This window comes from Macaca thibetana, chromosome 18 (assembly GCF_024542745.1).
Source record: "Macaca thibetana thibetana isolate TM-01 chromosome 18, ASM2454274v1, whole genome shotgun sequence".
NCBI lineage: Eukaryota > Metazoa > Chordata > Mammalia > Primates > Cercopithecidae > Macaca > Macaca thibetana.
The window spans coordinates 58468832-58493734 of NC_065595.1; the positions used below are offsets into that span (position 1 = coordinate 58468832).

Below are 24903 nucleotides of genomic sequence, written 5' to 3' on the forward strand. Positions count from 1 at the left end.
TTCCTGGATATAATCCTAAGGCAGTCATCCTGAGGAGAGAAGCAGCATCCAAACAGCTGTTCTTTTGCCAAAGAACAAATGCCAGGCCACAGCAGAGGGGCCCCAGTGAGATTTATTGATAGGTGACCATACATTAAGGAGCAAGCGAACAGAGAATGGGAATGACGTAGAAGGAAGCTGTCTTCCAATCTGAACCCTCAGAAACTCAAGGAAAATGAGATCCATTGACTTCTTTTGAATCAAGATACATAGGAACACCCAAGAAAAAGCCATGAAATGAGCCAGATGGTCTTTGGGCCCCTGCTCCCATACCCAGAGCTGTGTACCCAACAGGGACTTTCAGTAGGGTACCCCAGATTCAGTCCTTCCCTCCTCTCTTTCTCAGCACTCGCCCCCCGAACAGGTGGCCATCAGGCTGATCTCAGCTAGCGTGCCACTGGGAGGTAATGGGTTAAAATTTTTTTTCTTTTTTTTTCCAGTGGACACTCTGTGTAGCACAGTTTCTTTAAAGAGTGATTGGTAGAATTTTAGACTTCTTGGTGTGGTCTAATGGGAGAGAGTTTTTGGAGGAGTCTCTTAGAAACATTTAATTCCTGCCAGGTAGACAATCACTGACCTCACCTACAGGTAAAGTTGGTTTTGCCTAATTATGACCACAGACACGGATCTTTTTATTTCAAGGCACTCTCTGTGCTTCCTAGACCACTTATTTTTCAATCTGTAACTTAAATATTGAACCAAAGTATTATGAACCACTGCATTTTTGTGTTGAAACTACCTCAAGATGGCCAATGTCTCTATTCTTAGAAAAAGTCCCTACTTTGACTAACACATGGGTGGAGGAAATTACTATTTGCTTTTGCTTAGAAATGTGAGCCTGTTTGGATCTCTCAGGTTTCCATAAAAACTGACAAATCAAAATAATAAGTTTGCTGCAACAAATAAGGTATTTTGTGTATAAATATTTAGTGGCAAGATGTGAGTGCTAGAATTTCAAAAATAGTTAATGATGGTAAATCCTCAACTGCTGTGAAAACAAACAAGATACAGCTTGCTGAACAGGGAATGAACAATCTTCAAGTGCTGTATTATTCAAGAATGCTGCCCTATTTCAGGAATTCCATTTAACTGACTTAAAATGAACCAGTAACAAAGATTCATAGAATGTTAAACTTAGAAGATACCTTAAACTTCATCTAATATGATACCCTCATGGGAAACTTGAGACCCACAGAGTCCTGACAATTTCATTTGTAAGTTGCTTATATGGAACTTGTAACAGATTTCTCCATAGAAATAATATGATACCAGCCTGGGCAACATAGCAAAAACCCATCTCTACAAAAAATACAAAAATCAGTCAGGCATGGTGGTGTGCACCTGTGGTCCCAGCTACTCAGGAGGCCGAGGCGGGAGCATGGCTTGAGCTTGGTAGGTTGAGACTGCAGTGAGCTGTGATTGTGCTACTGTATTTCAGCCTGGGAGACAGAGGGAGACCCTGTCTGAAATAAAAAAGAAAGAGACAAAGAAAAGAAAGAGAGAGAGAGAGAAAGAAGGAAAGAAAGAGAAAGAAAGAAAAAGAAAGAAAGAGAAAGAAAAGAAAGAAAAGAAAGAAAGAAAGAAGGAAAGAAAAAGAAAGAAAGAAGGAAAGAAAAAGAAAGAAAGACAGAAAGAAAGAAAGAAAGAAAGAAAGAAAGAAAGAAAGAAAGAAAGAAAGAAGAAAGAAAGAAAGAAAGAAAGAAAGAAAGAAAGAAAGAAAGAAAGAAAGAAAGAAAGAAAGAGAGAAAGAAAGGGAGGTGGAGAAAGGGAGAGAAGGAGGGAGGAAGAAAGGAAGGGAGGGAGGGAAGGAGAGAAGGGAGGGAAGGCAGGAAGGCAGGAAGGCAGGGATAAATGATGGTTAGAGCCTCAAATACTGCCCTTCTCCTCCTCATTGTACAGTGCTGTATACTTGAACTGCATTGTTTTCTGCTATTGTTAACTTCAAGGGTATACATTTAATCTACATTCTAGGTGCATATGAGCAATTAACTACCATTCATAACATCATGTCAGAGGGAAAACATGGCCCCCAGAGATGGGTGTACGGAGGCACCTCCAACCCTTGGTAAAAGGCTAGAATATTTTCGGTTCCAAGAAACAATATCTTCTCTAACTGGGTTAACAATAAGAACATTTATGTGTTCATGTAACTGGAAGTTCAGAGCAGAATTGGCTTTAGAATCACCTTAACCAGGACCTCCTGCCGCATTTCTCTGCCACTCCCTTCCATGTGCCTCTGTCATTCTTTGGACTTCATCTTTAAGTCGCTTTTCTTAGGTGGCAAAAGGAACACAATGGTTCCTGCACATCCTGGCATGCAGATGAACGGCGGTCTGTCACAGGTTCCCAAGCAGGAGTCCTGAGATACACCTTGACTGGACCTGGTAAGTCACATGCCCACTCCTGAACAATGGCCTTCAGTGGGAAATGGAATGCACTGATTGGTTTAGCCAACCAACTGTTAAGGTTGAGATCTTCTCTTCCCCAAGTACATGGGTGACGATGTAAACTAAAGTAAAAATGTGAGTTCATTGAGATAGGTGAAGGGAAGAATGGATAGATAACCCACCATGTCCACTAACCTGTCTCTCCCCATAGTCCCCATCCCCAACCACCGCGGGGAGGTATTGGGTGGCAGAGCTGAGGAAGCTAGATTATCCCAGGCAGGCACACGAATGTGGGGAGCAGAGAAGAAAATGGAAGGATTCTACTTCTGTTCACCCTACCCTAGTGTATACTCTACCCTCACCCTTTAGAAGCCCCAGATCATAGACACCCACCCCCTGTCTCAAATCCCAGTGACACAGACTTTCACTCCAGTTTAAAACGTTAGGATCTGCCACCACCACTAGAAAGAAAAATATCAATAGAAACATACATTTTTCCTGCATAATTTAGAAGCATCTTATGTGTTTTCTGTCTTCCTCTCAACTCTACTTCCTTGCCAAAGAGAAATATAGCTGCCCTAGAAATATAACGGATTCTGGCCGGGTGTGGTGGTTCACGCCTGTAATCCCAGCACTTTGGGAGGTCGAGGCGGGTGGATCACCTGAGGTTGGGAGTTCAAAACCAGCCTGACCAACATGGAGAAACCCCGTCCCTACTAAAAATGCAAAATTAGCCAGGTATGGTGGTGCATGCATATAATCCCAGCTACTTGGGAGGCTGAGGCAGGAGAATCCCTTGAACCCAAGAGGTGACAGTTGCAGTGAGCTGAGATCACGCCACTGCACTCCAGCCTGGGCAACAGCGAGAGACTCCATCTCAAAAAAAAAAAAAAAACGAAGTGTCCCCAACTGTCTACAGAATATCTTTCTCTTTTTAGCTTATGATGAAAACAAACGTATTAATAACTTTAAAAATGCAAGATATCAATCACCAGAATGTCCAAATAACCTAAAATTTTTTCTCCTACATGCCACTTTAGAAAATACAAAAAGAGGCCGGGCGCGGTGGCTCACGACTGTAATCCCTGCACTTTGGGAGGCCGAGGCGGGCGGATCACGAGGTCAGTAGATCGAGACCATCCTGGCTAACACGGTGAAACCCCGTCTCTACTAAAATACAAAAAATTAGCCGGGCGCAGTGGCGGGCGCCTGTAGTCCCAGCTACTCCGGAGGCTGAGGCAGGAGACTGGCGCGAACCCGGGAGGCGGAGCTTGCAGTGAGCCGAGATGGTGCCACTGCACTCCAGCCTGGGCGACAGAGTGAAGACTCCGCCTCAAAAAAAAAAAAAAAAGAAAAAAGAAAATACAAAAAGATAAATGACAAGAAAACAAGACAATGAAGAAGAGGAATTTGAAAAACAAGAGCTGACGGCCATTGGTTTTAAATGGGACTACCCAATGAGAGTGGCTGTTCACATTGATGTGAAACATTGTCCAGTTTTAAGGTAAATACTTTCCTCCAGTTTTATGTTTGGATTCTTTGAAGAGTGGAGATCCTGCTATACATGGGAATGTTAATTAACCAGAACCTCGTCACTATTCTGGATAAATGGAAGCTTCTGTGTTCAGAATTTAAAGTTGTTGTTAAGAATTCAGCTTGAGGTAAAGATAAATTTTGTAATTTATGTCTATAAGAAGCTTCTATGTAAATAACTACTATTGTTGTTTGCAAATAATAGATTGGATTATAATGGGTGAAAAAGTATATAATAATTAGCCAAAAGAATGGTAATCTTTTTTTTTTTTTTTTGAGACGGAGTTTTACTCTTGTTGCCCAGGCTGAAGTGCAGCGGCGCCATCTCGGCTCACTGCAACCTCCACCTCCCGAGTTCAAGCGATTCTCCTGCCTCAGCCTTCCTGAGTAGCTGGGCTTACAGGCATGCGCCACCACGCCAGACTAATTTTGTATTTTTAGTAGAGATGAGGTTTCTCCATGTTGGTCAGGCTGGTTTCGAACTCCCGACCTCAGGTGATCCACCCGCCTCGACCTCCCAAAGTGTTGAGATTATAGGCGTGAGCCACCGTGCCCAGCCTAAGAATGGTAATCTTATTGATAATGATTTTATTTAAGAGCAAATATACCAAAGGTGTCAAATGAGGGGGAAAAACTGAAATAAAAAATGAAAGAGCAAGCAAATAGCTGAGCATGGTGGCTCATGCCTATTGTCCCAGCTACTGGGGAGGCTGAGGCAGAAGGATCACTTGAGCCCAGGAATTCAAGGTTACAGTGAGCTACAATTGCACCACTGTACTCCAGCCTGAGCAACACAGCAAGACCTGGCTCTAAAAATAAAAATTAAAAATGGTAATAGTTGTAAAAGCAAATGTCTTTTCTTGAAGACATACCATGTTACCTGTATAACAGAAGTAATGTAATTTTTAGAGAGGTCCTAGATAAGAACTAAAAATCTCTGGGCACTTGAAACTAGTTCTAGCTGTGCCCCTGTCTGATCTGAGACAGTGTATCTATATCTCAGGTTTCATTTTTTCTCACCTGTAGAACTGATTCTTTGGCAGAAGCTATACCTAGCTGAGGAAGACAGAAAGTCACGCATTAATACAGATACATGAAGATGTCCTTCATCTCGGTGTGTGTGCCGGGCAGCTCACCTTTGGTGGTTTCTCTGTGCTTTCATAACAGGAACAGCACAGAATAAGTGATAGATTACTATTCTCTTCTTTTGCTTTAACTAAAGGAACATTTAGGCCTATTTAGGTTAAGGATAAAGCTTGTCAAGTTAAATTACTACTAATAAACATAGAACAATGAAACTAGAAAACTACCATCTGGAAAACACCACAGTAACAATTGGTTAGGAGATGACTCATCAATGAAATCTAGGCAGTCACATTATGATGAGAAACAAGATTTTTACATAGTCACAAAACAGGTCCCTAGAATACTTACTGAGGAAACAATCCTAAGTTTACAGTGGAGAAATCTGACAGATACCCACTTAACCAGGCGATTAAAGTTAACGTTACTTGTCATGCGACAGACCTATATCACGTGCCTCCTGAGACGTTCTGAGAAGAACCCAAAGCCTCTGCGGTGGCATGAAAATTCCATGAGGAAATATGAGACAATCCAAAACTCAGGCCATTCTATAAATAATGGACTAGTACCTTTCAAAGGCGTCAAGGCTTTGAAAAGACAAGGAAAGATTGAGGGACTGTTCCAGATTAAAGGAGACCAAGGAGACATGACAACTAATGCAACCTGGGGTCTCCGGTTGGATTCTGGGCCAGAAAAAGGACACAGTGGGACAGTTGCTGAAATCTGAATCAGGTCTGTAGATTTGATAAGAGTATGTATTAAACGTAATTTCCTGATTTTGGTAATTGTACTATGGTAAGGCAAAATATTCACTTTGTGGGAATCTGAGTGAAGATTATACCTGTATTTTTTGTACATTCGTATTTTTTCTGTATACTTGAACAAAAACCATCTAGGATAGGCAACGATACAGAAATTTCTTAAAATTATTTTTGTGAAAGTGATACTCAGAGGAAACAACAGAAATCTAACTAAATGTAACACACATCAGAGCATCTTACAAGGTGCCCCTTAAAAAGAATTAGAGAAGATAATTTGAGAAGTGGCTTGCATTTCTCTTTGCCAAACATAGAATCTCAGTACTGGAAGAAACCTTAAAGAGAATATTGGAAAGAAAGAAACCAGCCACAACCTTACCATCCAACCACAGAGGAATAATTCTTTAGGGTTCACCCATTCCATAGACTTATACAACCATTAAAGTTTCTACTTATGAGAAATTGTGTAGCAAAATGGGAAAATGTTTTTGTTATAATTTCGTTTATTTAAAAATCAGGATATAAGGTATATGTACACTTTCTGGCAGGGATTGGTGGCTCATGCCTGTAATCCTAGCACATTGGGAGGCCAAGGTGGGCAGACTGGCTGAGCTCAGGGGTTTGAGACCAGCCTGGGCAACATGACAAAACCCTATCTCTACTAAAAATACAAAAAACACAAAAAACTAGCTAGGTATGGGGACACATGTAATCCCAGCTACTTGGGAGGCTGAGGCAGGAGAAAAGCTTGAACCCAGGAGGCAAAGGTTGCACTGAGCCGAGATTGCGCCACCGCACTCTAGCCTGGGCGACAGAGTGAGACTCCATCTCCAAAACAAAAACAAAAACAAAGCATAGGTACGCTTTCTAAATCCAACTATTTGAAATACACACACATGAAGAAACACAAAGGAAATACATGATGAATTTGGTTAACATGGTGAGATTGTAGGAGTTTTGGTTTTTTTCCTATTTCTATTTTCCGAATTTCCTATGACATTTTAAATTTCAAGTGTTTTCACAAAGAAAAATAAAAGTCTTCCCAATTTTGAGCCAAAATTTTCACCTTATTCCATATAACTACCTCTTACCTACACCCCCTCCACCATGGGTACCTGGGGGCTTCCACATACACCAACCTCACCCAGCCACTGGGCCCCTCTCCATGGAGGCAGCCAGCCTTCCTAGGGTCTTGCTGCCCTAACTTGATGATGGGAGACTAGTCCTGAGGAAGCCCCTGAGCTGTGTAGCTTTAATGTCACTGAGTTAGCCCAAAGCCTACCAGGCATTGTGTTGGTGCCTCTTTTTCATTCTTCTTCCTCCCCTAGGGTGCAGTTTCACTCCCCTGCTTGGCTGCTACTCTAACATCCTGCCTGGGCCTTGCCAGTACTCCTCCTCTTCTCAGGGGCTGAATCCTATTCCCCTTGTAAACAGTTTGCCCGGGCCACTGTGACAAAGACCACAGATGGAGAGGCTTAATAACACTAATGCATTGTCTCATTAGTGAGTTCTGGAGGCTGGAAGTCCAGGTTCACAGTATCAGCAGGGCTTGTTCCTTCTGAGGGCTGTGAAGGGGCTGTCTGTTCCAGGCCTCTCTCCTTGCCTTATAAATGTCCATCTTCTCCCTCTGTCTCTTCACAGTGTTTCTCCTCTGTGTGTGTATGTGTGTCCAATTTCCCTCGTTTAATAAGGACACTCCTCATTGGATTAGGGCCCCCCTAGCCCAGTATTCCTCATCTTAACTTGATTACATCTACAAAGACCTTATTTCCAAATAAGGTCACATTCTGAGGTACTGGGAGTCAGGACTTCAACATATGAATTTGGTTGGGATGGGGACACGATTCCATTCATATCTCAGGTGCTAATGGAGCTTTGCTCCAAAAGAGATAGACCACCCAGCCGGGCTCAGTGACTCATGCCTGTAATCCCAGCACTTTGGGAGGCCGAGGCAGGCAGATCACCTGAGGTCAGGAGTTCGAGACCAGCCTGACCAACATGGAGAAACCCCGTCTCTACTAAAAATACAAAATTAGCCAGGCGTGGTGGTGCATGCCTGTAATCCCAGCTACTCGGGAGGCAGGAGACTCACTTGAACCCAGGAGACGGAGGTTGCGGTGAGCCAAGATTGCACCATTGCACTCCAACTTGGGCAACAAGAGCGAAACTCTGTCTCAAAAAAAATAAAAAGAGAGAGAGAGAGATAGACCACCCAAGGGCATCAGGGTGCCTCTGACCTGACACTTCCTAGATGCTCCTACTGTTGAATTTTTATCAAAGTCCTTTGGACAGCCTCATGATCCTTGGCTACAGGTGGTTATTAATCTGGCTGGAGGGTTGTCCCCACAGGCAAAACATGAGTGTGTCTGTCCATCATAAAGAATCTGTTTGTTATATGCGCTCTTATGCTTATAGCAGCACTTTTCACAATGGCAAAGATATGGAATCTCCCTAAGTGTCCATTAACAGGGATAAAGAAAACATGGTATATATACACAATAGAATACTATTCAGCCATAAAAAAGAATGACATCATGTATTTTGCAGCAACATGGATGGAACTGAGGTCATTATCTTAAGTGAAACCAGTCAGACCCAGAAAGACAAATACCACATGTTCTCACTCATAAGTAGGAACTAAAAATTGTGTATCCCAGGAGGCAGAGAGTGGAATGATCCACAATGGAGAGATAGAAGGGTGAGAGGATGGGAAGGGGAGTGGATGATGAGAAATTACTTAATAGATACAATGTATGTCATTTGGGTGTTGGATACCCTAAAAGCCCTGACCTGAGCTCGCTGCAGTGGAAGCATATCACAAAATTGCACTTGTACCCCATAAACTTATACAAAATTTTAAAAAGGGGACCAGGCGCGGTGTCCCATGCCTGTAATCCCAGTACTTCAGGAGGCAGAGGCAGGTGGATCACTTGAGGTCAGGAGTTTGAGACCAGCTTGGCCAACATGGTGAAACCCCAGCTCTACTAAATATACAAAAATTAGCCAGGCATGGTGGCATGTGCCTGTAATCCCAGTTACTCAGGAGGCTAAGGCAGAAGAATCGCTTGAACCTGGGAGGTGGAGGTTGCAGTGAAACGAGATCATGCCATTGCACTCCTGCCTGGGCAACAGAGCAAGAATGCATCTAAAAATAAAATAAAATAATAAAATAAAATAAAATTTAAAAAATCTATTTGCCTTATCACATGAATTTCAACATTTCATTTGTCAGTGAAAAAAGGAAGTATTCTTAGACTCCCTGTATTTCAATTGTTTCACATTTTTAATAGCTACAAAAACATTTTACTTTTTTTTTTCTTTCTTTTTTTTGAGATAGAGTCTCACTTTGTCACCCAGGTTGGAGTGCAGTGGCATGATCTCTGCTCACTGCAACCTCTACCTCCCAGGTTCAAGCCGGGTTCAAGTGATTCTCCTGCCTCAGACTCCTGAGTAGCTGGGACTACAGAGGAGTGCCACCATGCCTGGCTAATTTTTTGATATTTTTAGTAGAGACAGCATTTTGCCATGTTGCCCAGGCTGGTCTCAAACCCCAGAGTTCAGGTGATCCACCTGCCTCAACCTCCCAAAGTGCTAGAATTACAGGCATAAGCCTCAGCACCCAGCCATTTTTTTATCAGTGATGACTACTGAGAATTTCAAGAGATCATTTTGTAAAAGTCTTTGTCAAGAACTATATGTAGCCATTTCAAGTATAAAAATTGGTATAAAAATTTATGAAATCACTCATATTTCTCATTAAATGTTTCAAGGGATTTTCTTTGAATGTCATATAAATTTTGTATTTAATATTTTCCCTATTTTTTCTCTGGTCAAGTGGCATGTAGTAATTGCTTTATTTTATTTTATTTGAGATAGAGTCTTGCTCTGTTGCCAGACTAGAGTGCACTGGCACAATCACAGTTCACTGCAGCCTTGACCTCCCCAGGCTCAAGTGATCCATCCTCCCACCTCAGCCTCCCGAGTAACTGAGACTACAGGCATGTGCCACCACGCTAGGCTAATGTTTGTAATTTTTTTGTACAGACAGAGTTTTGCCATGTTGCCCAGTCTGGTCTCAAACTCCTGGATTCAAACAATCCACCCGCCTTGGCCTCCCAAAGTGCTAGGATTACAGGCGTGAGCCACCATGCCTGGTCATTAATGCTCTAACGTTAAATCTCCTTCTAAATATTCATCTTTATGCTCTTCAGTGGGCTTCCACTTAGTTTCTCTACAACACACACCAATCTCCTTCCTCACCTCATGGCTATGTTTCTTTTAAACAGGATGTGAATTCGATTTCCTAACTGAATGTCAGGCTCAGGTCCTATCCCACAAGGTTTCAAGGAGATCGTGTTTTACTGCCTGGTGTTATAATCCCCAGTTTGCCTTGTTTGTTACGTACGCCCTGTGTGTTTGTATATAGACATCTAAAACCTCAGTATTGTTTCTGGCCTCCTTCCAGCTGTTTTCTGATGTGAATCAGAAGGCCCCTCCCGCTTCCCTATTCTCCATTCTGCATTGTGCCTATTACTCTTCAGAGTGGCTGGGATCACAGGTTTACCTGCCATTTTCCTCCCTTTCTCTTACTCTTTTCAAGCTCCATGTAGAAATTAGTATTTATACACTAAACTCCTGGGTTAATCATTATTTCCCAATTTTGTGAGATGCTCTCCATCCCAAACCAAAAGGCCATCATTTCAATAGCATAGCTACTCAGAATCAGGATCCACAAATCCAAATTCAGTAACAAAACATCTTGATGGCCTGCCAATCACGTCTCAGACCTTCCCTCTTCCAGACTTACAAACGTCAGTAGTGAGATGCAAAGAAAATAACCAACTGGGCTCCCAGGTCCTAAACTTCATAGACTCTTAGAAATGCCTCCTTTCTTTTCTGATGAAGCCTTTCATCCCCACGGGAGGAAGGGTGATCATTTTTCAAAGTCCTAGGTATTATCTTCAAGCAGGCCATCCTTCTGAACACTCATCTCAGTCAATCCATTGTTCGATCAATTCTTCCTCCCCCAACGTTTCTTGGATCCATCCCATCTCTATCTCTGCTGCGTTGCCTTCATTGAAGCTCTTATTATGTTCTGCTTGAAACATTAAGATGACCTTTTGTACAGGTCTCTGTCTCAGCTTAGTCTCCGTACTGCCACCAGAGTTATTGCCTGACGCTTCTCAAAAACCGTAAGTAGCTGGCTGGGTGCCATGGCTCACTCCTATAATCCCAACACTTTGGGAGGCTGAGGCAGGTGGATCACCCGAGGTCAGGAGTTTGAAACCAGTCCTCTCTCTGGGTTTCAAGTCCCTCGAACCTCTCTCTGGGTTTCCCAGTTCTCAAGTGATGAGGACTGGGAAACCAGACCTCAAGTGATCTGCCGGCCTCAGCCTCCCAAAGTGCTGGGATTACAGGCATGAGCCGTCATGCCCGGCCCATAATCTTTTTCCAATCTTCCCCTAGCACTTGACTTGGAGTGCGGTACATGATAAGTGCATAAACTGTTAAATTTTCAAAAATGTTTGACCTACTTGACCGTATATTGGTTGTTTAAAATCAGCCACAGAAGAAGTATTTACAATTTACATGATGGAAGTTGACAAACACTGCAACAGGGACTTTGGGAACCATGGGAAAAGAGCACTTTCTGAAAAGTTTACTAACACTTGGTTGGACACGCCAATAATCCCAGAACTTGAGAGGCCAAGTTAGGAGGATAACTTGAGACCAAGAGTTGGAGACCAGCCTAGGCAATATAGTGAGACCCCATCTCGACAAAAAAAGGGTTTTTTTCAATCAGCTTGGCATAATGATGCACACCTGTGGCCCCAGCTATTCTGGAGATTGAGGTTATAAGGATCACTTGGGCCTGGGAGGTCAAGGCTGCAGGGGTAGACGATGACGCCACTGCATTCCAGGCTAGGTGACAGAGCAAGACCCTGTCTAAAAAAAAAAAAAAAAAAAAAAAATTACCAGCACACCACTGATTATATAAGTAATGCATGAATATAATCAAAGTCAACTGTTCTCTTCAGTATCCCTCACACCCAATCCCAATCTCTTCTCCAGAATTGAACACTTTGTGATATTCCAGACTCCTTTTTACACACTTTATGTATTATATCATTTCACAAATGTAAAGCCTGCTAATTCATTGCTTCTGATCCATGAAGCCTTCTCAGGCTGCTCCTGCTGTCACTCTTGTGACTTTCCTCTGACCTTCAGCATCAACTAAGTCATTGCTAACTCTTGTGTACCTTGTGTTTGTTAAGATTTTAAGTTGTTTGGAGAAAGATAACATTCATATTTTTGTGTGTTTGTTTCCTTTGAGATGCAGTCTCCCTCTGTCGCCCAGGGTGGAGTACAGTGGTGTGATCTCGGCTCACTGCAACCTCCACCTCCCGGGTTCAAGCGATTCTCCTGCTTCAGCCTCCCGAGTAGCTGGGACTACAGGCATGCACCACCACACCTGGCTAATTTTTGTATTTTTAGTAGAGACAGGGTTTCTCCATGTTGGCCAGGCTGGTCTTGAACTCCTGACCTCAAGCAATCTGCCTGCCACAGCCTCCCAATGTGTTGGGATTACAGGCGTAAGCCACCGCCACACCAACACTCATGTTTAAATGCCTCTATGTCACGCAGAACAGACCTTCAAAAATGTCAATGATTTAATTCTATTTAAACTTTTGCTTGTTTGTTTGGTTGGTTGGTTTTTGGTTTTGTTTTGTTTTATTTTGCATTCTTGAGACAGTTTCGCTCTGTCGCCCAGGCTGGAGTACACTGGTGAGACCTCGGCTCACTGCAGTCTACGGCTTCTGGGTTCAAGTGACTCTCCTGTCTCAACCTCCCAAGTAGCTGAGATTACAGGCTTGCACCACCACGCCCGGCTAAGTTTTGTATTTTTAGTAGATACTGGATTTCACCATGTTGGCCAGGCTGGTCTTGAACCCCTGGCCTCAAGTGATCCACCCGTCTCGGTCTCCCAAAGTACTGGGATTACAGGCATGAGCCACTGCGCCCAGTCAAAAGTGTCAATAATTTAATTCTTTGGTCCAAAATCTGCTAGCAATCATCCATTGCCATCTGAATATACCATTAGACATGGAAGTAGACAAAAAATCATAAGTACATTTTGGTTTTTTTCCTTTATTTTTTACATAAAGGGCAACTTCAGTTTTCTCAAGGTACTGCAGTGCCACAGTTAGGAATAAAAGACGAGGGAACAAAAGCTGTATTTTGCTGTGTGAGCATGTCTTTAGGGAAGTAAAGCCTCCATCTCTTCCTATTTCACTCTGCTGCCCTGAAGCCACAGGGAATGAGAGAGAAACTTCATGAGAAGTTTTGGGCTCTCGCAAAGCATTCTAATGCTAAGAGAGCACTCTGACACCCTTCCCTGCAGGCATGGAGCATGCCATCTGACCAGTGAAACCACTGCCTTGCCCAGCAAGACACCGACGCAGCCTTGAGACCCCAAGTTTGGTTGACAGACCCACATGTCAAATGTGGGAAAAAGGATCCTATCTCACAATTCACCCAGTGTAGGTGAATTTCTTTATGACCCCAGAAGCAAAAAGAGAGGGGGTTCTGCCAGCAATCTCTGTCCTCTCTGCCACAGCCCCTCCTGAAGTGAGACCACCACAGTATCTTATCTGAAGAACTCCAAGGAAAAGGCAATAGTCTATTTACACAAATTAAGCCAGCTAAACCAGCTCTTTCTACAGTAAGATGATAAAATTTAGATATCTGAGGAGAGGTCATAGAGGTCACAGCTTTCGGTTCTTATGAGTTGTTTTCTTAAGGGTTAAATGAAAAAGTTAAAGCAAATATAGTTATACATGCGAGGGCTTAGCCTTCTTGACCACAGTATGAGAATACCTCAGCAATGAGAAGTTACGGCCAAGGCCAGCTTGTACCATCAATCTCTTCAGAGCCATTTGGAAAAACTGAGAGATGCTGCTCTTCTTGGAAGGCAAATGACTTCTGCATCCTTTCATAGGTCTTCCTTCCTTTTTTTTTTCGCCCAGGCTGGAGTGCAGTGGCGCGATCTCGGCTCGCTGCAACCTCCACCTCCCATGTTCAAGTGATTCTCCTGCCTCAGCCTCCTAAGTAGCTAGGATTACAGTTGCCCACCACCACGCCTGGCTAATTTTTATATTTTTAGTAGAGATGGAGTTTCGCCATGTTGGCCAGGCTGGTCTTGAACTCCTGATCTCAGGTGATCCCCTCCCCTTGGCCTCCCAAAGTGCTGGGATTACAGGTGTGAGTCACCACACCCAGCCAAGGTCTTCCTTAATGTCATCCTTCCTTCTTTTCAAATAAGTAAAGAGGGTTCATTCCTTTTCACTCGAAATGGAGTTGCTGGCCAGGCTCGGTGGCTCAAGCCTATAATCTCAGAACTTTGGGAGGCCAAGGCAGGAATCTGCCTTGAGGCCAGGAATTCCAGACCAGCCTAGCCAATATGGTGAAACCCCTGTTTCTACTAAAAATACAAAAATTAGCCAGGCGTGGTGGCAGTTTCCTGTAATCCCAGCTACTTGGGAGGCTGAGGCACGAGAATCCCTTGAACCCAGGAGGCAGAGGTTGTAGTGAGCCAAGATCACGCCACTGCACTCCAGCCTGGGTGACAGAGCAAGACTCTGTCAAAAACAAAAACAAAAACAAACAAACAAACAAAAAATCTGAGTTGTAACAATTCAGGGTAATTATATAAAGGCTCACTTCTGATGGATTCCAGGAAGTGAGAAGCAAGTTATTGCCGAAGGACAGAGGCCCCAAGATCTCACTAAGGCCAACAGGTGCGTTTCAGGAACCACCCCTGACATGTCCATGCGGACTGACCCCAATACCTCTGAGTCACCTTACATAATTCAACAGCCCTTAATCTTCAAGCAAGATCCCAACAGCCAGCAGATCTGGCAAACATTTTATTTTTCTTTCCTGAAGAAGCATAGGAGAAGATTTTTGGCCTAAGCTTTTAGAGTGGTCAGCTTCACTGTCATCTAGAGCCAGCATTGTGAACTTGCTGTCCCTACTCATAGCCATGATGCTTCTACTGAACCCCATGCCCCTGAGGCCTCCTAGGACCAGCACTGGAACTTTCTGAATTGAGTTGCCATTTTCCAAATCTATCAGGGCTTGCCAAATTCCTATGCTTTCACCCACGCTGCTCCTGAGCCCACAGTCTGCCTCTCTGGAACACTACCATCACTGGAGACATTCTCTGATGTCCAATCAGAAAGTGACTCCTCTCCATCTATTCCTACAGTTCCTTATGCCTGCAGTAACAAAATATTATCAGGCCATATTATAGGTTTTTGTTTTATAGTATCCTTTTTCTGATAAGCCTGAGCAAGTTTGTGCTCAGGAAACAAGACTCACTTCCTTTTGTGCACCCCAAAGGCTGTCACAGCACCTAGCACGTAGTGGGTGCTCAAATGTCATTTGAAAGAACTGATGAGTTTTAGGTGAAGGATATCATGGTGTCCAGCATGCTATTCTCTCAACTTTTATGTAGGCTTGGCATTTCTCAAAGGTGAGTGTTGTATGAAAGGAGAGACTGGTTAGCACTCCCCTTGACAAGGATGGAAGAGTGCCTTGGGCCTGACAACAAACATGCAGTTAAGGCATTGCCACCTATTTTGTGGCATCTAAAGCATCGTTTTTAGGCTGGATGCTGTGGCCTACGCCTGTAATCCTAGCACTTTGGGAGACCAAGGTGGGAGGATTGCTTGAGGCCAGGAGGGCAAGACCAACCTGGCCACATGGTAAGATCCCATCATTCTCTCTCTCTCTCTTTTTTTTTTTTTTTTTTTTTTTTTTTTTTTTTTAGCTTTTAGAAAAGAAAAAAGATGTAGAAAAAAGGTGAGAGGCCAGTAGCAAAGATTTGGAACCAACCCAAATGTCCATCAATGATAGACTGGATTAAGAAAATGTGGCACATATACACCATGGAATACTATGCAGCCATAAAAAAGGATGAGTTCATGTCCTTTGTAGGGACATGGATGAAGCTGGAAACCATCATTCTCAGCAAACTATTGCAAGAACAGAAAACCAAACACCACATGTTCTCACTCATAGGTGGGAATTGAACAATGAGATCACTTGGACACAGGGTGGGGAACATCACACACTGGGGCCTGTCATGGGGTGGGGGGAGCGGGGAGGGATAGCATTAGGAGATATACCTAATGTAAATGACGAGTTAATGGGTGCAGCACACCAACATGGCACATGTATACATATGTAACAAACTTGCACGTTGTGCACAGGTCCCTAGAACTTGAAGTATAATTTAAAAAAAGAAAAAAGAAAAAAGGTGAGAGTCTGAGCATGGTGGCTGACATCTGTATGTCTAGTACTTTGAGAGGCCAAAGTGGGAGCATCACTTGAAGCCAGGAGTTCACATCAGTCTGGGCAACAGAGGGAGACCCTGTCTCAGAAGGAAGGGAAGGGAAGGGAAGGGGAGGGGAGGGGAAGGGAGGGGAGGGGAGGGAAGGGAAGAAGGGAAGGGAGAAAGAAAAGAAAGAGAGAGAGAGAAAGAAAGGGAGGGAGGGAGAGAAAGAAGGAAGGAAGGAGAAAGAGAAAAAAGGAAGGAAGGAGAAGGTAAGGGAAGGGGAGAAAGAAAGGAAGAAAAAGAGAAAGAGAAAGAAAAGGAAGGAAAGAAGGAAGGGAGGGAAAGAAGGAAGGAAGGAAAGAAGGAAGGAAGGAAAGAAGGAAGGAAGGAAGGAGGGAAGGAAGGAAGGAAAGGAAGAGAGGGAGGGAGGGAGGGAAGGAGGGAGGGAGGGAGGTAGAAAAAAGTGACAAAAAAAGATGATTTGAAGATAGGTCCCTAGAGTTCCATGTCACAGTACTTAGTATGTTCAATCTGATGAGCTCAGTCCTTCCCCAAGGGCAGCAGTCCTACCAGGAATGGAAAGGCCCATGGAAAGGGGTTCTGTCTACATGTGAGTGTGGACTGGAAGGGGTAGGGCAGGATTACTGGAACACCATATCCCAGCTTCTGGGAGGAGGAAAGGGGTTGTTCCCGAGCCTTGGGTCTGCTCTCTGCACCCATGGCTGCCAGCCCATCTGCCCAAGGAAGCCTTGAATTAGTACGTTGGAGAGCAAAAATCTGAGATCTAGAACTCTTCCCACTCAATACCTCAATACACAGCTAGCAGGTGTACAAATCCTGCCCCTTGGAAGTGGCCACTGGTGATACCACAGCAAGGCACCTGGCTCCGTAAGTGGGTCTCTGTAGGTCTCTAAGCATTGTTTTCTCAGGTTCAGACTCTTCTGCCACCAGGCCATGCCTACTAATCTGAGTAAGTCAAGACCTCTCTCCCCTAAATCGTCACCGCTCTTTTGTCTGTGTCAGCAGCCACAGAGGAACCCTCGGGGAATCCTAACACCCTGAGAATTTTTACTTAATAAAACGATTAGCTATCATCTACTGGGTTCCAATAGCCTAATATCCTGCTAAGCACTAATGTTAATAATAGCATTAGATATTTGTTGAGTGCTGTATGCGGTTAGTGCTATCTAAATTTCCTCATGGAATCCTAATATTGATCGTTCCTAAGCAGTGTTATCTCCATTCTACACATAACAAAACTGAGACGCAGAGACGCCAAAAGCGGTAGAACCAGAATTTGAAGCTACGTCTGTGTCTCCAAAAATTGTGCCCTTTAGACATTATGCTTGAGTTCTTTGGCAATTTAATTTGAAATGGATGAGTAGTTTAAGTTCAAAACAGTGTTGAAAAGTGTGCAAAATTTAACCTCCTGAAAAGGGTGAGGTTTCTGTTCTCTTGAAGAGGCCCACATTTTATTCCTTTTCTTGCAGCATTAATACTATCCTAAAGGGGTTAGGCCAGTGATGCTGCCCCCCAAACCTCCAGGACCATGCAATGCTGCCAATAAAGGTAATCCCAGCATGTTTTCCCCCAAAGCTCTGGGCATTAAGAATGGCTGGGAGGGGTCAACAATGGGTTTGAGAAAAAGTAACTCAAAGTTCAGCACCATAAGATAGGGCAGGGAAAAAATAAAATGAAAGATGGCCAGGCAAGGTGGCTTATGCCTATAATCCCAGCACTTTGGGAGGCTGAGGCGGGCGGATCGCTTGAGCCCAGGAGTTCAAGACCAGCCTGGGCATCATGGCAAAACTTGGCCTCTATGAAAAAAAAAAAAAAAAAAAATTAGCTCAGCATGGTGGCGTGCATCTGTAGTCCCAGCTGCTCCAGAGGATTGCTTGAGCCTGGAAGGCAGAGGTTGCAGTGAGCCATGATTGTGCCACTGCACTCCACAGAGGGAGACCCTGTCTCAAGAAAAAATAAAAAAAATAGATAACTTGGCCGGGCGCGGTGGCTCAAGCCTGTAATCCCAGCACTTTGGGAGGCCGAGACGGGCGGATCACGAGGTCAGGAGTTCGAGACCATCCTGGCTAACACGGTGAAACCCCGTCTCTACTAAAAAATACAAAAAACTAGCCGGGCGAGGTGGCGGGCGCCTGTAGTCCCGGCTACTCGGGAGGCTGAGGCAGGAGAATGGCGTAAAAACCCGGGAGGCAGAGCTTGCAGTGAGCTGAGATCCAGCCACTGCACTCGAGCCTGGGCGACACAGCGAGACTCCGTCTCAAAAAAAAAAAAAAAAAGATAACTCAAGGTTTCCTTCTCAGCTCTGACATTTGCCCTATGACGTCAACTAAATCACAGTTAAATTGATTGTCCTATTCCTTAGCCCCCAATTTAGCAAATGGCCTTAGCTATACTTGTGTTATATGTTGTGCTAGTCATTTGGAGGATTAAAAATCAGTAATTAATATAAAAATATTTTAAAACTAAAAATAATCGTATAGATCTTGAAATATGTATATAGACATTGTTATATAAGCCACAGGTTATATTAATCCCAAACCAACATTTACATTTATATGTGCACAGCAAGTCACCCAAATAGACATGTTAACAGGGATTTTGTGTGGTTCTGGAAATGTTGGCGTTTGTTTCTCTTACTTTTCTTTTTTCTTTTTTTTTTTTTTTGTGATGGTGATGGAGTCTCACTCTGTCTCCAGGTTGGAGTACAGTGGTGCAATCTCAGCTCACTGCAGCCTCTACCTTCCAGGCTCAAGCAATCCTCCGGTGAAGCTGGGACTACAGATGCATGCCACCATGTGGGGCTAATTTTATATATATATAAAAAATTTTTTGTAGAGATGAGGTTTTACCATGTTGACGAGGCTGGTCTCCAACTCCTGACCACAAGTGATCCTCCCACTTTGGCTTCCCAAAGTGCTGGGATTACAGGCGTGAGCCCACCACACCAGGCCTTTTTCTCTCACTCTTGCTTACCCAAATAACTTCTTTCAATTTATTTATATTAATTCTAAAGTAAATGGGCCAGGCACCGTGGTTGACACCTATAATCTCAGCACTTTGGAAGGCTGAGGCAGGCAGGTCGCTTGAGGCCAGGAGTTCCAGACCAGCCTGGCCAAAATCCTGTCTTTACTAAAAATACAAAACATTAGCCGGGCGTGGTGGCATGCACCTGTAATCCCAGCTACTCGGGAGGCTGAGGCCGGAGAACCGCTTGAACCCGGGAGGCAGAGTTTGCCATGAGCTGAGATCACGCCATTGCACTCCAGCCTTGACAACAAAAGCAAAATTCCGTCTCAAAAAAAAAAAGATTAGCATTCATCTCAAAAGGACATAGCCAATTTAAATAAGTCCCTACTTGTCAACAACATGCCCATTTTGTGGAGCACAGTGGCTCACGCCTTTAATCCTAGCTCTTTGGGCAGCCGACACAGGTGGATTGCTTGAGCACTCAGATTGCTTGAGCTCCAGAGTTTGAGACCACCCTGGGCAATAATGGTGAAACCCTGTCTCTACTAAAATACAAAAAGTTAGCCGAGTGTAGTGGCAGGCACCTGCAGACCCAGCTACTCAGGAGGCTGAAGCAGAAGAATCACTTGAACCCTGGAGGCAGAGGTTGCAGTGAGCTGTGATGACGCCACTGCACTCCAGCCTGGGTGACAGAGCAAAAATCTGCCCCCCTCCCCCGCAAAAAAAGTACCCATTTCCACATTAAAAAGGATAATAACTACGTTGGATTGAAGCACATCAAATATGTTTAAGTCTTTGAAATCATAATGATACTCAAAACCAAATAAAACTAGTTCACCTGTGGAAATACAAAGGAACCATTATTTTGAAAACTGGTAGAGAAAGCATTTAATCTGCCCTTCCTATATAAACACTATCTCAGGGTAATTGCAGAGTTGAGGAAGAAGATTTTCTTAATTGAGGTATTCCAACTCACAAAGGAAGAAAAAGTGATAAAATTCATCACCATTTTGCAAGCCCTAATGAATTTGTTATCTAGGCAATGACCCTCAATGGCTACAAACTTAAAAACACAGACGGCTAGACGTTATACTCCTCCTGAAGGAAGTATATGTGTATATAAGAAATACTGATTTTTACAAAATCTGAATTTTATCAAGCCTAAAGATCTATCAACTTACAGGAAAAACAGTTCATGGGTGAACATATACATCAGATATCAGACTACAGGGACTCTGCACGGCTAACAACCACTTTCTTCAGCGTCATTCATAACAATAAATGTAGACATATTAAATCTAAATTAAAAAACAAACAAAACAAAAAACAGAAAAAATCAAGGAAAAAAGCCCCTCACATTTATAAGAAAATTGGGAAAAGGTGATTGCTGACTGGGTATTTAATGAAATCAAATATATCTTTTTTAGGTGTGATCAGTTCTTTTTTTGTTTTTCTTTTTTGTTTGTTTTTTTGTTCTTTTTTTTTTTGAGACGGAGTCTCACTCTGTCACCCAGGCTGGAGTGCAACCACACGATCTCGTCTCACTGCAAACTCTGACTGCCGGGTTCACGCCATTCTCCTGCCTCAGCCTCCCTAGTAGCTGGGACTACAGGCGCCCGCCACCACGCCCAGCTAGTTGTTTTGTATTTTTATGGGGTTTCACTGTGTTAGCCAGGATGGTCTCGATCTCCTGGTCTCCTGACCACCCGCCTTGGCCTCCCAAAGTGCTGGGATTATGGGTGTGAGCCACCGCACCCGGCCCAGAGTTTATTTTTTAAAAAGAGTTCTTATCTTTCAGGATGCATACTGAAATATTTACAAATAATTTTTATTTCTAAGATACAACTGGAAACAAGAAGATTTTTTTTGTTTGTTTTAACTTAAAGACAGGGTCTTATTATGTTGCCCAGACTGGACTTGAACTCCTGGGCATAAGCAATCCACCTGCCTCAGCCTCCTGAATAGCTGGTACTAGTACATGGAACCACTGGCTTAACAGAGGCATTTTTAAAGCTGGTCAACATTATTTAGGTAATAAACATTCTTATATGGCTTATAAATCCATTGTGCAAACAAATGCAAACAAGACATTTTCAGCACATGCAGTATTTTTGAAGTGTTAGTCTCACATTTTTCACAAATTATCAAAGAAACAGACAAAATAGTGAAGTTTCAGGAAGTAAGCACAGTCACACGTTACTGGTAGGTGCATATATCACGGCAGCCCCTTAGGAGAGCAATTTGATAATACATATTAAGAGTTAAAAACTTCTATACTCTCTAACCCAGTAATTCCACATCTGGAAATAATTTGAACTATAAAAAAATTATGCACCAAGATATTCATTGCAGCATTTTAGATAATATCCCTAAATTTAAAATAACTCAGTCTTGCAGTGGGAGAGGGTTTACAAATCTTGAATCTACATTACACATCAGAAATTGTATTTATGATGATTTTTAGTAATGTAAAAATGTTTTTTTATGTTAAGTAAAAGAAGGTGATGCAATATTTGTAAAAGGTTTACAACTATGTATTTTTTACTTATAATATTTAATTTTAATTTTATTTCACACTTAAAGTCACATATAAAAGAATTGATAATTTAGAAATGTTGCTTTTATCCCCACTCATTTTAAGAAAAAAATTTAAGCTCCTCACAAGCATCATGAAAACTATATCTTCTCTGTCAAATTACATTTTTTAGAGTAGACTTTTCTTGACATTTATACACACAGAAGAGTATAAAGTCATGGGTTTATTGTTCAATAAGTGAACACAGCCATGTAAGCACTACCCAAAATGGAAATCAAACAATTGTCAACACTCTAAATTCCCCTTAAGTCCCCTTTCCCCTTTCCATCACTACCCACAAAAAGTAACCATTATCCTAACTTTCATCACCATTAAGTTTTGCCTAATTTTGAAGCATATAAAGGAACCATGCCATATGTACCTCTTTGTGTGTGTCCATCTTTTGCTTAATGTTATATTTGTGAGATTCATATACATTGCTGTTTTCAACAGTAGTTCCTTCTTCTTGCTGTATACTATTTCATTGTATAAATACAGAATATTTATATGTTCTGTTGAATTTTTTTTGTTTTCTTTTTTTTTGAGACAGAGTCTCGCTCTGTCATCCAGGCTGGAGTGCAATGGTGCAATCTCAGCTCACTGCAGCCTCTGCTTCCCAGATTCAAGCAATTCTCCTGTCTCAGCCTCCCAAGTAGCTGGGATTACAGGTGCATGCAGCCACACCCGGCTAATTTTTTGTATTTTTAGTAGAGACGGAGTTTCACCATGTTCCCCTGGCTGCTCTCAAACTCCTGAGCTCAGGCAATTTACCTGCCTTGGCCTGTCAAAGTGCTAGGATTACAGGCATAAGCCACTGTGCCCAGCCTGTTGATGAACTTTTTATTGTTTCTAGTTTTTGGCTATCACAAAATGGTGCTTTAATGAATATTTTCCTATGTGCCTTTTCTTACACAGATACACACATTTCTGTTGGGTATATGCCTAGGAGAGGAATTGCTGAATGTAAGGTGTGCGTGTGTTCATTTTTAGTAAATCCCGACTAAAAGTTTTCTGAGGAGCTGTGCCAATTTACACTTTCATGAGATGTATGAGATGTATAGGAGAGTTACAGTTGCTCCACCACTTGGTGTTGTCAATCACTATAATTTTGTCATTCTGGTAGGAGTTCTTGTTAGGTATGCTACTGTGGTTTTGTTGTTGTTGTTGTTGTTTTATACATACAGAGTCTCGCTCTGTCACCCAGGCTGGAGTGCAGTGGCAAGATCTTGGCTCACTGCAACCTCCACCTCCTGCGTTCAAGCGATTCTCCTGCCTCAGCCTCCCGAATAGCTGGGATTATAGGTGCATGCCACCACACCAGGCTAATTGTTTATATTTTTGATAGAGGCAGGGTTTCTCCATGTTGGCCCAGGAGTTCAAGTTCAGCCTGGGTAACATAGGGAGACCCCATTTCTTTTTTTTTTTTTTTTTTTTGAGACGGAGTCTCGCTCTGTCGCCCAGGCGGGAGTGCAGTGGCCGGATCTCAGCTCACTGCAAGCTCCGCCTCCCGGGTTTACGCCATTCTCCTGCCTCAGCCTCCCGAGTAGCTGGGACTACAGGCGCCCGCCACCTCGCCCGGCTAGTTTTTTGTATTTTTAGTAGAGACAGGGTTTCACCGTGTTAGCCAGGATGGTCTCGATCTCCTGACCTCGTGATCCGCCCGTCTCGGCCTCCCAAAGTGCTGGGATTACAGGCTTGAGCCACCGCGCCCGGCGACCCCATTTCTTAAAAATTTTTTTCGGCCGGGCGCGGTGGCTCAAGCCTGTAATCCCTGCACTTTGGGAGGCCGAGACGGGCGGATCACGAGGTCAGGAGATCAAGACCATCCTGGCTAACATGGTGAAACCCCATCTCTACTAAAAAATACAAAAAAAAAACTAGCCGGGCGAGGTGGCGGGCGCCTGTAGTCCCAGCTACTCGGGAGGCTGAGGCAGGAGAATGGCGTAAACCCGGGAGGCGGAGCTTGCAGTGAGCTGAGATCCGGCCACTGCACTCCAGCCTGGGCGACAGAGCCAGACTCCCTCTCAAAAAAAAAAAAAAAAAAAAAAAAAAAAAAAAAAAAAAAAAAAATTTTTTCGAAAGATAAAAATAACAAATAAAGAGAAAAGTGTGTAAAAGACATGAATGGGCACATCACTCAAAAAATATTCAAATGTGGGGTGCAGTGGCTCACACCTGTAATCCCAGCACTTTGTGAGGCCAAGGGGGAGTAGATTACTTGAGGTCAGGAGTTTGAGACCAGCCTGGCCAACATGGTGAAACACTGTCTCTACAAAGTTACAAAAATTAGCCGGGCGTGGTGTGGTGCACATCCATAATCCCAGCTGCTTGGGAGGTTGAGGCAGGAGAATGGCTTGAGCCTGGAAGGTGGAGTTTGTAGTGAGCTGAGATCATGCCACTGCACTCCAGCCTGGTGACAAAGTGAGACTGCATCTCAAAAAACAAACAAACAAACTATATATATATATATATATGTATATATATATACACACACACACACACACACACACAAATGGCCAATAAACACATGAAAGTTTTCAACCTCATTAATCATAAGGAAAATGAAAATTAAAACCACAGTAGTGGCTGGGCATGGTGGCTCATGCCTGCAATCCTAGTACTTTGGGAGACTGAGGCGGGTGCATCACTTGAGATCAAGAGTTCAAGACCAGCCTGGCCAATATGGAGAAATAAATTTAACCAAGAAGACAAAAAATCTCTACAACAAAAACTACAAAACACTGATGAAAGAAATTGAAAAAGACACAAACCAGTGGAAAGACATCTCATGTTCATAGGTCAAAAAAATTAATATTTCTAAAAGGACCTTATACCCCAAACAATCTAGAGATCCAGTGCAATCTCTATCAAAATACCAATGACATTCTTCACAGAAATGAAAAAAAAATCTTAAAATTCACATGGAACCACAAAAGAACCAGAGCCAAAACAACACAAAGCAAAATAATAAAGCAGGCATGGTGGCTCATGCCTGTAATCCCAGCACTTTGGGAGGCTGAGGTGGGAGGATTGCTTGAGCCCAGGAGTTTGAGACCAGCCTGGACAACATGGTGAAACCCCATCTCTACTAAAACTACAAAAATTAGCCAGGTGTGATGTTCACACCTGTAATCTCAGCTACTCTGGAGGCTGAGGCAGGAGAATTGCTTGAGTCTGGGAGGTGGAGTTTGCAGTGAGCCA

General features: G+C 43.2%; 1 long non-coding RNA gene and 1 other non-coding gene across 5 annotated transcripts in view; both read left to right on the forward strand.

Annotated features, from left to right (window-relative positions):
• The window catches only part of LOC126941282 (uncharacterized), a 29184-nt gene extending 20248 nt beyond the window's left edge, over positions 1-8936 (forward strand). For 2 of the 4 annotated variants that reach the window (XR_007721234.1, XR_007721232.1), the window contains exons 2-4: positions 2317-2423; positions 3786-3930; positions 4239-5129. This is a non-coding gene — a long non-coding RNA (uncharacterized LOC126941282). Of the gene's footprint in view, positions 1-2316; positions 2424-3785; positions 3931-4238; positions 5130-5484 lie in introns of those variants that run through there. The other 2 variants (XR_007721235.1, XR_007721233.1) reach the window with 2 other exon arrangements.
• Positions 8937-15339: 6403 nt separating this feature from the next.
• Positions 15340-15466, forward strand: LOC126941594 (U6atac minor spliceosomal RNA). The gene has a single exon (XR_007721377.1). It is a non-coding gene; the product is annotated as a U6atac minor spliceosomal RNA (small nuclear RNA).
• Positions 15467-24903: the final 9437 nt, after the last annotated feature.